Source organism: Triturus cristatus, chromosome 2_1 (assembly GCF_964204655.1).
Source record: "Triturus cristatus chromosome 2_1, aTriCri1.1, whole genome shotgun sequence".
NCBI lineage: Eukaryota > Metazoa > Chordata > Amphibia > Caudata > Salamandridae > Triturus > Triturus cristatus.
Genome location: NC_140581.1, coordinates 493914762 through 493931177, shown reverse-complemented (window position 1 = coordinate 493931177; position 16416 = coordinate 493914762). Strand labels below are relative to the sequence as shown.

Sequence of the window (16416 nt, the reverse complement as noted above, 5' to 3'; positions counted from 1 at the left end):
TGTCCTCTTCGTCTTCTGACTCTTAAGACTGCTTTCCTGGTAGCCATCACCTCGGCTAGACGGGTGAGTGAGCTCCAGGCTCTATCGTCCAAGCCTCCTTTTCTATCTGTTCATCCGGACAAGGTTGTCCTTCGGCCTCGTCCTTCCTTTCTACCGAAAGTGGTGACCCCCTTTCATCTTGGGCAATCTGTCACCTTGCCCACCTTCTTTCCGCCTCCGCATCCTTCCAAAGAGGAAGAGCGGCTCCACCGTCTGGACCCGAAACGTGCGCTCTCCTTTTATTTGGACCGCACAAAGCAGTTCCGGGTGGACGACCAGCTTTTCGTTGGCTACGTGGGTGCTTAGAAGGGTAAAGCTGTGCACAAACGGACCATCTCCCGGTGGGTCGTTTTGTGTATAAAAACCTGTTCTTCTTTGGCAAAAAAGGTCCCTCCTGTTGGGCTGCGAGCCCATTCTACTCGGGCCACAGCGGCTACTACTGCTTTGGGACGGGGAGTCCCTTTGCAGGACATCTGTCAGGCGGCGACGTGGGCTTCGCTGCACACGTTTGCCAGGCACTATTGCCTAGACAGCCAAGTCCGGAGGGATGGCTTCTTCGGCCGTTCTGTCCTCCAGGACTTTCTGGTGTGATATTGGTTCGCAGACCCACCACCGGGGTTGGTATTGCTTGGGTATCTATTCTAAGTTGAGGAATCTAACTAACGTTTCTTTCAGATGAACAAGTTACTTACCTTCGGTAACGATGTATCTGTAAGAAACATTAGTTAGATTCCTCACCGACCCACCCATCCTCCCCGTTCTGCGAACTGACATCTAGGGTTAAGGCTATCCTTTTCAGGGCCCTAGATTTTTTGGCACCAGTGTCGGTCTCTTGCATGGCTCTGCGTTCCTGGCGCGGAAAGCTATGTACAAGAACTGACGTCAGCGCACGAGGGCGGCGTCTAAGTACTCCGACGTCATTCCGGCGCACGATGCCAACGACGGACGCGGAGCCGCAAACGACGCCTAGCGACGCACAAGGGGTATTGCTACAAAAATCTTCCGGATCCAGTCTGCCGCCTTGGGATATTCTAAGGTGAGGAATCTAACTAACTAATGTTTCTTACAGATACATAGTTACCGAAGGTAAGTAACTTGTTCTTCAGTGAAAACGCTCAGCGATCGTTGGGCTCCACGTCTTGAAATGCAAAGCCAGAACATCGAATACACGCCGGACATATTCGGTGAAGGATCCAAGCAAGAAGAATTTGATGCACAATGGGCCGAAGAGGAGCAGGAAGAACCTGTATCTATTCCGGAATCCGACTCCGAGATGGAGGATGACGTACCGCAAGGTCAACATCCTGTGAGTACGGAACACCCCTTGCCCCGAAATTAAATTCAGAAAAAGGCTTCTGTTCCACCTCCGGGCCACGGTCGGCACCGAGAAGATATTCCTAATGCCTACCTCCTTGCTCGGCACCAAAACACATTGAAAAGCCTTCAGGCTCGGGATTAAGTTGGGCACCGAGCCAAAACCTTCGGGCTGGAAGCCAGTGACTGCTTCGGAGCAGAATCCCTCGATGCTGAAAAAGAAAACTGTGTCAGAACCCAAAACTTCCGCGCCAAATAGTCACTCCACCTCGGCACAAAGTGTTCGGTGCCGAAACCGAAAAATGTTCCTCCCAAACTGCAAGATCTGATTTTTGACGTCCCGCCTCCCAAATCGGACCCAAAACAAAATGGACTTTACATTAATCCTGGTACAGGACATCTTACCAAACTGCCTCAGCACTAACCTGAGTCAGAGGACATACATTATACTATTCCTTTAAAGAGAAAAAATGTTGGTACGAACTCTTCTCCTCCTCCAACACGTTCCCCTACACATTCACCACCTTCTCCAGCATTAGAACATTTACTCATTACACCAACTAACTCACCACAGCCTGATCATCATCATGATGATGATGGAGATGATGAAGATAATCATTTACCTGTAGATCCCTGTAAAGACTACAATACTGATTCACCTGCAGACAATGACCCAGACCTGTACCCTGCAAAGCCTTCCCCTCCTGACAACAATGTACGGTATTTAGTATTACTTGCTAGAGCTGTAGTATATTACAGGGTACAACTACACAAAGAATCCCTAGAAGTTTTCTTGTTTGAAACTTTGAGTAGTACACACCGGTCCAGTCAGACTCTCTCGGTGCTCAAAGGCATGATGAGACATGCTGATGATATATTCAAAGACCCTGTTCGTGCTTGTATTCTAACTCCCAGAATAGACAAAAAAATATAGGCCTGCTCCGCATGATCCAGTCTTTATTAAGGGACAATTACCACTAGACTTACTGGTTGTCTCAAATGCCCGTTAACCGGCCAATTCACAAACATCTGGGGATGCTGCCCCTCCGGATAAAGAGTCAAAATTATTGGACGCTTCTGGTAAGCGAGTAGCCGCCCAGGCAACAAGTAATTTGCACATTGCCAACATCCAGGCCCTATTAGCCAGGTATGCTGGAGCGCACTGGGACGAAATTGAGCAATTGCTCCAATATCTCCCAGATGAGCCCAAAGCTAAAGCTCAGGATTTAGTACAAGAAGGAAAGCTTATCTCCAATTCCTCTATTAGATATGCCTTAGATCCTGCTGACACCTCACTTCGAGAAATTAACACAATAGTGTTATTCAGGAGTCATGCCTGGTTAAGGATTTCCGGTTTTAAACCTGAAGTCCAACAATCCAGCTTAAATACTCCATTTGATAAAGAATCTCTTCGGGCCAGAAGTAGATCAGGCATTGGAGAAAATGAAAAAAGACACAGAGGTAGGTAAATCAATGGAAGCCCTACAGTCTCCTTCAAATCGTGGCTCCTTCTACTGTGGGGGGGTCCTAGAACGCACCCTCGGACAATAATGCTGCCTCATACAAAGGCAACAATCAATCTTCCTCCATGCGAGGTTTCTTTAGAGGAGATTACAGAGGGAACAATGGTAAAGGTAGAGGCAAGGGATCCACACCACGTAGTTCCCCTTTCCCTAACAAGCAGTGACTGACTATCTTTCCCCGATCATTTTACACTCGTCCTCACAAAATGCCAACAGAACATTTACACCTGCTAAAACAGGTAGCCCAGTCTCTCTTGTAAAAAGGAGCAATAGAACCTGTACCGTTACAATATCAAGGGTCAGGCCTGTATTCCCTGTATGTTCTAATTCCCAAAAGGGACGGCTCCTTGAGATTCTGGACTTTAGAGAACTAAAGCACTACATACTGTCAGAACATTTCCACATGGTGACACTTCAACAAGTACTCTCACTTCTACAGCAGGGCTACTTTGTCTACTCTAGACTTAAAGGACACATATTTCCACATTCCAATTCACCCTGCTCATCGCCAATATCTCAGATTTGTGATAGCGGGTCAGCATTACCAATTCAAAGTACTACCGTTTGGAGTCACCACTGCTCCCAGAGTAATTTCCAAGTGTCTTTCAGTAGTCGCAGCTCATCTGAGAAGACAACACATCCATGTCTTCCCTTACCTGGACGACTGGCTCATCAAAGCCAGCACTTCCCAAAAGTGTCTCCAACACACTCGAGCCACAATACACTTACTACACCAACTAGAGTTTAGAGTGAACGTGTTGAAGTCCCATCTGCAACCTTCCAACACACAGACCTATCTGGGAGCCACCATAGACACTCGGAGCTCTAGCCTCTCCCCATGCAGCCAGAATTCTCAATATTCAGTCTCTTCTCACTCCGTTTCAGCCCAACCAATCATTACCAGCAAGAATCTGCATACAACTGCTAGGAATGATGGCGTCTTGCATCGTGTTCGTTCCTCATGCAAGACTTCACATGCATCCCCTTCAAGAATGCTTAGCAAGTCAGTGGAACCAGTCGCAGGGTCAGTTGACCCAGTCACAGGGTCAGTTGGCCAATCTAGTGATGGTAGATGGCTGCACACATCGCTCTCTGTTGTGTTGGAACCCACAAAATGTATCCAAGGGGAGGCCCTTCATCAACCCTTTTCCACAGACAGGGCTAACAGCTCACACATCGCTCACTGGTTGGGGGGGACTCACTCGCACAATCTAAGGATTGTTGAGTCTAAAGCACAAAAGTCTCTATAGAAATCACTTAGAACTACTAGCAGTGTTTCTAGCTCTGAGTCTTTCAAATTCACTGTCCTAGTTCGCATAGACAACATGAGAGCTATGTACTATATACAAAAACATGCGGGTGGGGGCGGGGGGGGAGACACACTCTCCAACTGTCACGCCTAGCACAATCCATTTGGAAATGGGATTTACACCCCAAGATTTATCTCCTGGCAGAGCATCTTCCAGGAGTAAACAATTAGATTGCCGACCTCAGCAGACAGAAGCAGCAAATCCACGAGTGGGAACTTCATCCTCCGGTTCTCCTCCCCTATTTTCATGAATGGGGATTTCCTTACATAAACTTGTTTGCCACAGTGCAAAATGCCCAAACTTCGCCTCCAGGTTCCCACACTCGCTCTCCAAAGGCAATGCCCTATGGATGAACTGGTCAGGGATATTTCCTTACGCCTTTCCGCCTCTCCCACTCATTCCGCTGGTAGTTCAGAAGCTCGGGAAAACACTCTTCACACTGATTCTCATAGCTCCTACATGGGCACGTCAACTTTGGTTTACCACCAAAAGCTGCATCTCCCATCCAGTCTCCTCACTCAGAGCCATGGAGAAATCAGGCATCTAAATCCCAAAGCACTCAAACTAGAGATCTGGCTTCTGAAGTCATAGTTTGGTTATTTACAATTACCACCAGACAGTATGAATATCATAAGGTGCTAGAAAGCCTACTACTAGGGCAAGTTATGCCGCAAAATGGAAACGGTTTGTTATCTATTGTAACAATAACAATATCAATCCTCTTGGTGCTTCTCTGCAGAACATCATCTGTTATCTGTTATCTGTTACATTTACAGCAATCTGGAGTAGCCTACACATCCATTCGCTTACATCTAGCAGCAGTAGCTGCATACTTACAAAACAGACAACACTTATCTCTATTCAGAGTACCAGTGATTAAAGCCTTTATGGAAGGATTAAACCTAGTCCTTACAAGGCTAATGGGTTCACCATTTGAACCAATGCACAGGTGTCAATTACAGTTCCTCCCATGGACTTCATTAAGAAGAGTTGGTGAACTCATGGCATTAACAATACAAGAGCCCTTCTTCCAGCTTCACAAAGGCAGAGTGGTTCTTCAAACCAGTCCTAAATTTCCTCCTAAAGTAGTATCTGCTTTTCATATCAATCAATTAGTTGAGTTACCTGCGTTCTTGCCTCAACCTGATTCTGTAGCAGACCTAACTACACACACTTGATGTTAGAAGAGCTCTACTATATTATGTGGAGAGAAGAAAAGATTTCTGCAAAACAGCTTCTTGTTGCTTTTGCACCACCATACAAAGGCAGTCCCATATCTAAATTGGGCATTGCAATGTGGATTTTGAAATGTATCCAGACATATTATGTAAAAGCAAAAAGAACTTTGCTAATACCCCCTAGAGCACATTCTACTTGCAAGATAGGGTCTACTATGGCCTTCTGAGGGAATATTCCCCTAGCTGACATCTGTGAGGCAGCAACACATTCACCAAGCACCATTGTGTAGATGTGTTAGCAAGGCAACAAGCTAATGTAGGCGAGGCAGTACTTAAAACATTGTTTCAGGCAACTACAGGTTAGCCACCGTTTCTGATGGATACATCTGCCAGTGGATTCCTCACCTTGTATCCCCTGCGCCAGCAACATTCGGAAACTTTTGTAGCAGTCCACGCCGATGTGGTCGAAGACGACGTCACAGACACGGCTCCGCTCGCGACTCCGCTGACGTCACCGGCTCCATAAGAAGACCTCATCGGCGTGATGACGTCAGTTCCCTTTTTTCCGCGCCGACGACGCCAACGGATTTCGGGAATCGTTACTAGTAGCTTTACCTGTTACTTTGTGTTTATTCTGAGAATTCTCTGTCTTTCTTCGATAATGTCGACAAGGAAGTCTGGTTTTAAGCCTTGCCGTGAATGTGGCAAACATATGTCTATCACCGACCCGCACGACGATTGTGTTTGGTGTTTGTCCTCGGACCACGATGTAGAAGGTTGTTCGTGTTGCAGGAAGATGAGCTCGAAGGCTCTTAAAGAAAGAGAAGCAAAGCTCTTTATCGCCCGGATGAAGAAAAAGGAGAAAAGGGGAAGAAGAAGGTCTGTTTCCAGGTCGAGGTCGGCTTCCAAGTCGACTTCGGGTCATGCTTCAAAGAGCAAGAAGCATAAGAAAAAGAGGAGGCACTCTTCACATCACCATTCCGATAAAGGAGCGACTTCGAAGACGAGGTCGCCTTCTCGACGTCGTAGGCAGTCAGTGTCTCCTTCACCAGTCCCGACTTCTCCTCCGGCGCCTTCTTCTCCGGTGACTTTGCCGGCTCCGGCTGGTTCTCCGGTGCCAGTGTCATCTCCGACGCCGGTTCCATCTCCGGCTCCAGCTAGTCATCGGGCTCCGTCTCCGACCCCGGGCCAGGATGAGGATTGTCAGGTTCCGGGTGAGTCTGTGACGCCGCAAGTTCCACCGTCGGCGCCGGCAGGCCCGAGTACGGTGTTACCTGACCAGTATCCGGCTTTCCCTACTCCAGGTCAGGACCCCTCGCATTATCTCAATGCAATGTATGGGGTGTTTTCACGGTCCATGTATACCTCGGGTGCACCTATGGGTCCGATGGGTCCGATGGCTTTCAATTTGGGAGTGCCGCAGGTTTACCCTCAAGCACCGTTTATGCCATTCTTCCCAGCGACGCCGTCTTGGCAGCTGCCGGCGCCGAGAACATAGACGCCGCTTCCCTCTTCACCGGCGCCGACTCGACTTCGTCTGATTCGAACACGGCGCCGCCGACGCCGCAGGTGCAGATCCGTTCGAGAGGGAAGCGCAGAGAGTGCTAGAGGAGAGACGCTTTCTGATGGAAGAGGCTGAAGAGGGGGAATTAGTCGAATCCGATGAGGTGTTCGACGAGTTGAAGGAGGCAAGTGGACTAGATTTGTCTCCAGAGTGGGAGATCACTCCACCATCAGACGAACCCTCTAAAGACGCAGCACCCTATCATGCGGTAATTAGAAAGGCTGCTGAGTTGTTGGACCTTCAATTGCCATCCACCGAATTCAAGTCCAATATTTTAACTGAAGTGTTGCACTCCCCGACTGCGGTCTCGGAGCCTCTGTTGCCTTTCAACGAAGCAATTTTGGAACCTGTGCTGGATGTATGGCGCAAGCCTTTCTCAGCTTCTGCGGTCTCCAAGGTAGTCGCCAGAAGGTATAGGGTGGCTCCAGGGGATCCTGACTTTTTGTCATCACACCCTTCACCTGAAAGCCTAGTAGTTCAGGCGGCTTGTTCGGGGCGGTCGAAAGGGGCATTTCCTCAAGTCCCAGGAGACAGGGAGGCAAAAAAGGTGGACCAATCGGCCAAAAAGGTCTTTTCATCAGCCAGTATGGCGTTAAAGTCTTCAAATGCGACATGTCTGTTGGGGCGCTATATTCATGCGCTTATGGACTCGGCTAAAAAGTTGGCGCCAAAAACTGTCAGAGGAGGATAGAGGGGGCTTCAATGAAGTTCTATCGGATGCCCAGGCGGCTGCTCGCCAGGTTATTCAGAGTGGCCTGGATACAGCAGACTCAGTTGCCAGGGTCATGGGGTCTTCAGTTGCCACCAGGAGGGGTGCATGGCTTAAGTTCTCCGAATTCTCTTCTGATGTACAGTCAACTTTATTGGACTTACCTTTTGATGGGTCTGGGTTGTTTGGCAAGAAGGCTGATGCGGCTCTCGAACGCTTCAAAGAGAGTAAGGCTACGGCTAGGTCGTTGGGCCTTCAATCCCAGCCGCGAGGTACTTTCAAAAAATACAGAGGCTTTGGTAGGGCGAGTTTTCGTTCCTACAGACCAACCCAGCAGCAGCAAGGCTCTCTGTCCAAGGGATATAGAGGAAGACTTAGAGGTCGCTCACGTGGCCGTCAACTCTCCTCCTCCTCTTCCTCAGCCCCTCCCACCACCGCAAAACAGCCCTAGATTCGACATTCCGGATCATGCTGGTCCTGTGGGGGGCCGGCTTACCCATTTTCTACAAGATTGGGAATCTGTAACTACAGATCTCTGGGTTCTGGATCTTGTAGAAAATGGGTACGCCCTTCCCTTTCGGGAATTCCCTCCAAATTACCCTCCTTGTCAAGGGGCTTGCTCGGAGGACCACCGTCTTCTCCTGCAGGAGGAAGTCCTGAAGTTGTTTCAGAAAGGTGCGATAGAGGTGGTTCCGGAGCAGGAGAGGGGTCAGGGATGCTACTCCCGGTATTTTCTGATTCCGAAAAAGGACGGCAGATTGCGTCCGATATTGGACCTCAGAATCCTGAATTTTTACCTGAAACAGGAAAAGTTCAAGATGCTCACCCTTGCGCAGGTTCTTCAGGCGCTGAATCAGGAGGACTGGATGGTGTCGATCGACTTGCAGGATGCGTATTTTCACATCCCCATTCTGAAGTCGCACAGGAAGTATCTCCGGTTTACGGTAGGGTCGCAACATTATCAGTTTGCGGTCCTCCCGTTTGGTCTTACTTCGGCACCTCGAGTCTTCACAAAGGTGATGGCGGTGGTGGCAGCCCATCTCAGAAGGTCGGGGATTTCGGTTTTCCCTTATTTAGACGACTGGCTGATCAAGGCGGAGTCGTCGGAGAAGGTGCTGTTCCATCTGCAGGATGCAACTCGGCTGTTGTACAGATTGGGTTTTTCGATCAATGTGCCCAAATCTCACCTGGTGCCCTCTCAGCGCAACCTGTTCAAAGGTGCGGTACTGGACACTACTGTGTGTCGAGCATTCCCTCCTCCTCAAAGGATTCTCGACATACAGGAAATGATTCCTTTATTTTTCAGCGGAGCGGTCGTTCCAGTTCTGAAGGTCCTTCGCCTGCTCGGTCTGTTCGCTTCCTGCATCCTGTTGGTCAACCATGCACGCTGGCACATGAGGGCGCTCCAGTGGTGCCTCCGCAAGCAGTGGTATCAGCACAAAGGGGATCTCAGGGAGTCTGTGAGGATCTCCAGAGAAGCTGCAGCGGATCTATCTTGGTGGAGCGTGGAGGGCAATCTGTCCCAAGGAAAGCCCTTCCATCTACCTCCATCGGTGGCCACGGTGATTACGGATGCATCCACTCTAGGGTGGGGTGCTCATCTGGGGGATCTGGAGATCAAGGGCCTTTGGTCTCCGGAAGAAAGGTTGCTGCACATCAACCTTCTGGAATTGTGGGCGATACGCTTGGCACTCAAAGCCTTCCTCCCTTCCCTTCGCGGTCAGTCTGTTCAAGTCCTGACGGACAACACTACCGCGATGTGGTATATAAACAAACAGGGAGGTGTGGGGTCTCTTTGTCTCTGCAGAGAGGCCCTGCGTCTATGGTCCTGGGCTCAGGACCATCGGATTTGTCTGATGGCGAATCATCTGGCCGGAGTTCTGAACGTGCGTGCGGACAGTCTCAGTCGGCAGTTCTCCGCCGACCACGAGTGGAGGCTTCATCCAGAGGTAGTTCGTCACGTCTTTCGGATGTGGGGAACTCCTCGGGTGGACCTGTTCGCCACTCACGAGAATGCTCACTGCCCGTCATTCTGCAGTCTCCAGTATCCGTTGCAGGGAGCGTTAGGGGACGCGTTCCAGTTGAGTTGGGGCTCACGACTCCTTTACGCGTTTCCTCCCATACCCTTGATTCCTCGGGTTCTGAGGAAGGTTCGCCAAGACCGGGCCCAAGTCATATTGATCGCCCCGGATTGGTCAAGAAGGGTGTGGTACACAGATCTTCTCCACCTCTCCTCGTGCCCTCCGCTCCGTCTCCCTCTGAGGGCAGACCTCCTCTCGCAGTCGGAGGGGCAGGTTCTACACCCCCCACCTCCAGAGCTTACACCTTCATGCCTGGAGATTGAACGGGGCAACCTGAATTCTTTCTCTCTCCTGCCGGATGTGGTGGATGTTATTTTATCGGCCAGGCGACACTCCACCAAATCCATATACTCCTATAGAGGGTCTAAATTCGTTCTCTGGTGTGGAAAGAGGTCAATTGATCCCTTGAAGGCTCGTTTGTCTAACATTTTGCAGTTGCCCTTTCTCTTGCTCAGCAAGGCTTTGCTGTGGCTACAGTTAAAGGATATTTATCGGCTTTGTCGGCTTTCCTATGCCTGCCGGATCAGCCGTCCTTGTTTAAATCACCTATTGTGCTTAGGTTTCTCAAGGGCCTCACAAATAAATTTCCTCTTACTCCTTTTATTGTACCTCAATGGGACTTAAACCTTGTACTGACTTATCTTATGGGTTCTCCCTTCGAGCCCTTACATAAGTGTCCCTTGAGGTTGTTGTCTTTTAAAACGGTTTTCCTCATTGCAATCACCTCGGCAAGGAGGGTAAGTGAGCTTCAAGCTCTTAGTTCAAAACCCCCATTCTTGACTGTGCATGCTGAACGAATGGTGCTCCGGACCAGGGCTGCGTTTTTGCCTAAAGTGGTAACTCCCTTCCATCTGGGGCAATCCATTACCCTTCCTTCCTTTTATCCTCCCCCACACCCTTCCAAGGAGTAGGAGAGACTTCACCGCTTGGACCCTTAGAGGGCGGTGAGCTTTTACCTGGACAGGACAAAAGACTACAGGATTGATGACCAGCTCTTTGTGGGCTTTGCTGGCTGCAGAAAGGGTCGTGCGGTGCACAAGCGCACCCTTTCCAGATGGATTGTACTATGCATCAAGATCTGGTACTCCCTAGCTGGTAAGGAGCCTCCGGAGGGTTTGAGGGCTCATTCTACCAGGGCAAAGTCTTCTACGTCTGCTTTGTCTAGGGGTGTTCCTGTGGAGGACATTTGTAGGGCGGCAACTTGGGCCTCCCTCCACACCTGTTTATGTACATATTGCTGTCAGTCCGTCCGTGTGCCTCGAAGGCACGGAAAAAAGGGCGGAACTGACATCATCACGCCGATGAGGTCTTCTTATGGAGCCGGTGACGTCAGCGGAGTCGCGAGCGGAGCCGTGTCTCTGTGACGTCGTCTTCGACCACATCGGCGTGGACTGCTACAAAAGTTTCCGAATGTTGCTGGCGCAGGGGATATTCACAAGGTGAGGAATCCACAGGCAGATACTGTATCCACCAGAAAAAGCGTTACCGAAGGTAAGTAACTTGTTCTTTGGGAGTATACTGTTGTATAGTCTATGCAAAGCATGTGATCTACAGCTCACATGCCTCAAACGGATAATGTTACTTACCCAGTAAACATCTGTTCTTGGCATGTAGAGCTGTAGATTCATATGTGCCCATCAGCCTTCTGGGTACCTGTAGTGGTTGCAGTTCTCACTTAACATACATATTCATGGCCATCTCTATTCTTCAACTAACTCCATTCTCACCCTCTGCGGGAAAACAACCTAACAATGGAGTCGGTGCCCATGCGCATTATCACCGAAGGAGGAGTCACCTTACCTCGTGACTGGAAAAACTTCCTCGAAGAAAAACAATTTGCAGACATCTGGACCCAACACTAGATGGCAGGAGTATGCAAATCATGTGAATCTGCAGCTCTACATGCCAAAAACAGATGCGTACTGGGTAAGTAACATTATTCTTTTAGATGGCATGTTTATTTCTCCATTTTCTGAAAAGGATGTTGGCCAAATTAAGCATACTTTTTTCGAGCACATTTAACTAAAACCCCATATTGACTAAAATACTACTCCGAAATGGGTTTTGTTCATTGAAACTGTAACACAGAGCAATCAGTCAAGTTGTATTTAGAAAGTGCGGTTTGTCACCTGAAAGGGTATCCAGGTGCTTGCTGAAGGTCTAAAAAACCCAGCATTTGTGCCCCTTCCTGCAGGTTGGTTGGCAAGGGCGAGGTGCGGAGGTGAAGGGTGTTTCAGGCTTTGGTGGCGAGATGGCAGAAGAAGCATCCTCTGGCGTTCTGAGTTCGGGGCATCTGTGTGAGGGTGAGTTGTGCAGAAGTTCCGGGGGGGAGAGAGGGTGGGGTAGGTGGAAGTGCAGATAGTGGTTTATGTGGGCGGGTCCTTGGTCGTGGTGGGCTTTTTAGGCTTGTGTCAGGAGCTTATACTGGCATCTCTTCTGGACTGGGTGCCAGTGGAGGTCTTTCAGGGGCTTGGTGGTGGTGTTCTCTTGGGCAGGTTGAGGATAATCTAATGGTTGCATTATGGATTGTGTAGACTTTGTATGAGTTCGGTGGTGGTGTCTGCATAGAGTGCATTGCTGTAGTCCAGTCTGCTAGTGATGAGGGCCTGCGTTACCGTCTTCCTGGTGTCGATGTGGAACCACTTGAAGATTTTGTGGAGTGTGTGGAAGCAGGCTGAGGAGACGGCATCGACCTGATGTTTCATGGAAAGTTCGCTGTCAAGGATGATGCAGAGGTTGCGGGGGTGTTCTTTTAGATGTCTGTGTGGGTCCGAGTTCAGATGGACACCAGTAGGTTTTCCAGAGGGTGGTGTGTTTGCCGAAAATGAGGACTTTCGTCTTGCCAGTATTGAAGTTGAGGCAGTTGTCCTTCATCCAGGCTAAGCCTGTCTTCACACAGTTGTGGAAGTTTGTCTTTGTCTAGGTGGGGTCGGCTGAGAGCGATAGGACAAGCTGGGTGTCGTTGGCTTAGGAGATGATGTTGATGTCTCGCAATCTGACGATGTCTGTTTGGGGTGTCATGTCTATGTTGATGAGGGTTAGGCTGAGGGATGAGCCTTGGGGGATGCCCCAGATGTTGTGCTTGGCTTGCGATGTGAAAAGGGAGGGAGTCGGACTCTCTGGGTGCATCATGTGAAAAAGGATTCTATCCATATGAGTACATAGTCTGTTATACCAATACCATGGCAAAGGGCTGTACTCCCTGTACTTTCTAATCCCCAAAAAGGACTGCTCTCGAAGACCAAGTCCCAATCTCAGGGTGTATCTGTTGAGGGGCTTATCACAACATTTCCTCATGACCATTCTTAAGGATGTTATCCTGCTATTTAAGCAAGGCGACCTCATGACAGTGCTGGTTCTGAAGGAGGCCTACATTCATATACTCACCCCTCCAGCTCATCAGTTCTACTTTTGCTTCACTGTAAGAGGACATCACTACGAGTTCATGGTGCTACTCTTCAAGTTACCACACCTCCAAGGGTCCTTACAACATGCCTAGCAGTTGTAGCCGCCCACCTCTGGAGCGGAGGCACACAGGTCTTCCCCAATTTAGACAACTGGCTGATCTAGGCAGTGGACAAACAGCAGGGCCTACACACACACACACACTCAAGCTGCCATCTCCCTCCTCCACAGGTTGGCATTTACAATAAGCGCCACCAAGCCCCACCTCCAGCTTCTAAAAATCCAGCCCTTTCTGGGGTCAATTCTAAATGTAGTCCCTGATAAGGCTCTCTCCAACCTTCAAAGAGTGCTAGCTTTCTAGTAGCTGCTCCCTCTATCAGCCAGATTGTTCTCTTCCTACCAAAACAGTGATACGTCTCTTAGGAATGATGGCTTCTTGCAATGCCATAGTTCCCTATGCCAGATTGCACATGTGCCCATGCAGGAGTGTCTCTTAACACAGTGGTCGCAAGCAACAACTTCTAGTGTTGGTAAGGGCCAGTACTCATCGCTTTCTGCAGTGATGAAACATGAACAATTTACTGAAAGGCCGGCCCTTTTCAGACCCCGTTCTGCCAGTGACCCTCTCTGGCAGGGGTGCGGTGGCACAACGACACACCATGACAGTTAAGGGCATATAGTCACCCCAGCGGCTTCTTGACTTCCACTTAGCCCTCAAAGCTGTATGAATACCATGTATGATTTGCAGAAAAGGGATACTCGCCCGCCCTGTAAGCACCGGCAAAAAAGATTTACTTTGTTTCTTATGCCTACTACCCCTCCTGGGGTATACGCGATCAACCAGGATTCTCCATACATCTCTGTCCTGGGCTATTCTTTCAATCTGACTCCAGGTGTAACCCATCTCCTTTCAGTCAGCCTCGAGGCCTAGGCGCCAGGTGCTTCTTGGCCTTCCTCTTTTCCTTTTCCTTGGAAGAATCCAGGTCCGGGTTTGCCTGATGATGTTTGATGCGGGCTTGCGAAAGGTGTGACCTATCCAGCCCAGTATCTTTTCATGATTACTTCATGAGCAGGTAGTTTGAAAGTCTGCTGTTATTGGAAAGTAAGATCTGCTTTCATTGTCAACCCCACTTTTTGCTGGTGTCATTATGTTTTACTGACGAGTCTGATTGGGATCCTGCTAACCAGGACCCCATTCTCTGTGCTTCTTCCCCAAATTGGACATGGTGAGTACGTGGGTACACTCCATATTGGCTACTGGTGTACTATTGTAAGTACCTAGTATATGGTACTAAGATACCCAGGGCATAGGTTGCCCAGAGGTCTCCCATGGGCTGAAGCATGTATTATGCCACCCATGAGGGACCACTCAAATTGTAACTACCGGCCTGCCATTGCAGCCTGTGTAAGTTGGTGCTTGCAACAGATATAAGTTTCCTTATATCTGAGGTGAATGCACTTAAAACCTAGAAGTCACCCCTAAGGCAGGCCTTTTAATCCTGAAAGCTAGCTTGAATCCAGTGGCAAAGTGAGCAAGGGACTCATGTCTTGTGTTTACTTTGTTTGCCGTAAGTTGGCAGGGTATGGCCAAACGTGGGTCCCTTGCTCACTTTGCCACTGCATTCAAGCTCGCCTGATGAATGGTGTTACCCCGAAACCGGTCCCACAATGCTTGTTTCCGGTCCAGGAAATACCTGACTTGGCAGTTCAGGCTGGAACTGTTCCCATGAGGAACAGGATCAAGACTGATTTGCATGTGGCTGGGTCTGAACTGGGGTGGCGAAGTGAGCTAAAGAACTATGATGGATTCACCCCAGATCTGTGACTGGGGGCGAGTGTCTGAAAAGTTTCAGCGCTCTGTCCATTATCTCCTTGTGTTAGCTTTGCAGGAATGTCAATCTACAGCACCTAAAGCTACGAACAGAGGCTTACAGGGTAAGTAAAATTCCTTTCTTATTCAAAATGTACTAATTTGCTTGTGTATGTTTAGTATTTGTCCATTCACGTTCATAATTTTCTTAGTTATTAGTGTTATTTTGTGCCCTTTCTCTTATTTCTGACAATTTAATAATTTAATTTCTTTGCATTTTGAATATTCCCAGATGCCATACTGGATCTGGAGAATTTAAACCGTTGTGCTGCTGGGTGCCAGTAGGTGGCATCTTGCGGCTCTAGGCTGGCTCCCTACTGGCCTTAAAGTAATAGAACAGACGACATGTGCCACCCCTCCGAACTGTTATCTGCTTCTGTATTTTTCTGTTTCTTCTGACACGGATCCGGTGCTCTGGTCTTAGTTTTGGAAATCCTAATAAGATTGACAAAAGTTGTTAGTGTATTAGGGAACTATATAACTCCTCCCAACCCACCTCTCTCAAAAAAAATATAAAAACCATTGTGACAAAATTAACAAACTGGCCATGTTACTACAAAAATAAGTTCCTTTGACCTATGCGGCGGAAACATATGATTTGCAGACTCCCAGAATTGCTTTGGAGATTCAAAGGCTGTTACAAACACAATACTCAACTCATTTTGAAGATATTGTTTATACAATTTTAACACCTCAACAACTGGTACTGTGCATTTTCTTTTTTAAGAACATCGTATCTGGTATGGTGACAGGATATAAAGCTGTATTTTGACTGATAACTTAATTTTTCCACTGCTTTTACTCAAGTCTTTTTGGAGGATTCCCTATCATCCTTCTGCTTATTAGCTATGGTATTGTCACCTTCCACCTTATCCGACAAGGAAATCACCAACATGAGTGCAAAAGTGCTGAGAAATCTTGGCGCACCATGGGGGACATAAATGGCTGTCCGAATACAGTGAGAGCTGGCTGTTAAATGGATTCTATGAAAGTGAAACATGTCATTCGAGGCATATGAGCTGTAGAAATCACACACTGTGCATAGATCGCCATCTTGTGTTGGGCTCGGATGCTTGCACCTTATTGTTGTCTTGGAAGAAGTCTTTTGTAGTCACGAGATAGGTGACTCCTCCCTTGGACGATAGTGTGCATGGGTATCGACTCCCATCTTCAGATTGTTTTTTTCCGCCATCGGGTTTGGATGTAACTTCAGCGGTTCGGTACCGTGTCATCCCAACCTTTTCGACACGCAAATCATCTCAAACTTGACGGTATTGTTTTCGATCACGTACTTTTGACGCGCTACTCAATACTCTATTCCGGTTGTCGACGCGGGCCGCAGGGCCTATCGACGCCATTTGGGCCTACGGCTAATGGAAAGGACTCCATTCAAAAAATGCCCCCAGTATGGAGCTAAATTCCC

General features: G+C 48.6%; 1 protein-coding gene across 1 annotated transcript in view; it reads left to right on the top strand.

Annotated features, from left to right (window-relative positions):
* Positions 1 to 16416, top strand: part of TNPO1 (transportin 1) — a 1554860-nt gene that overhangs the window by 253999 nt on the left and 1284445 nt on the right. The window lies entirely within an intron of this gene.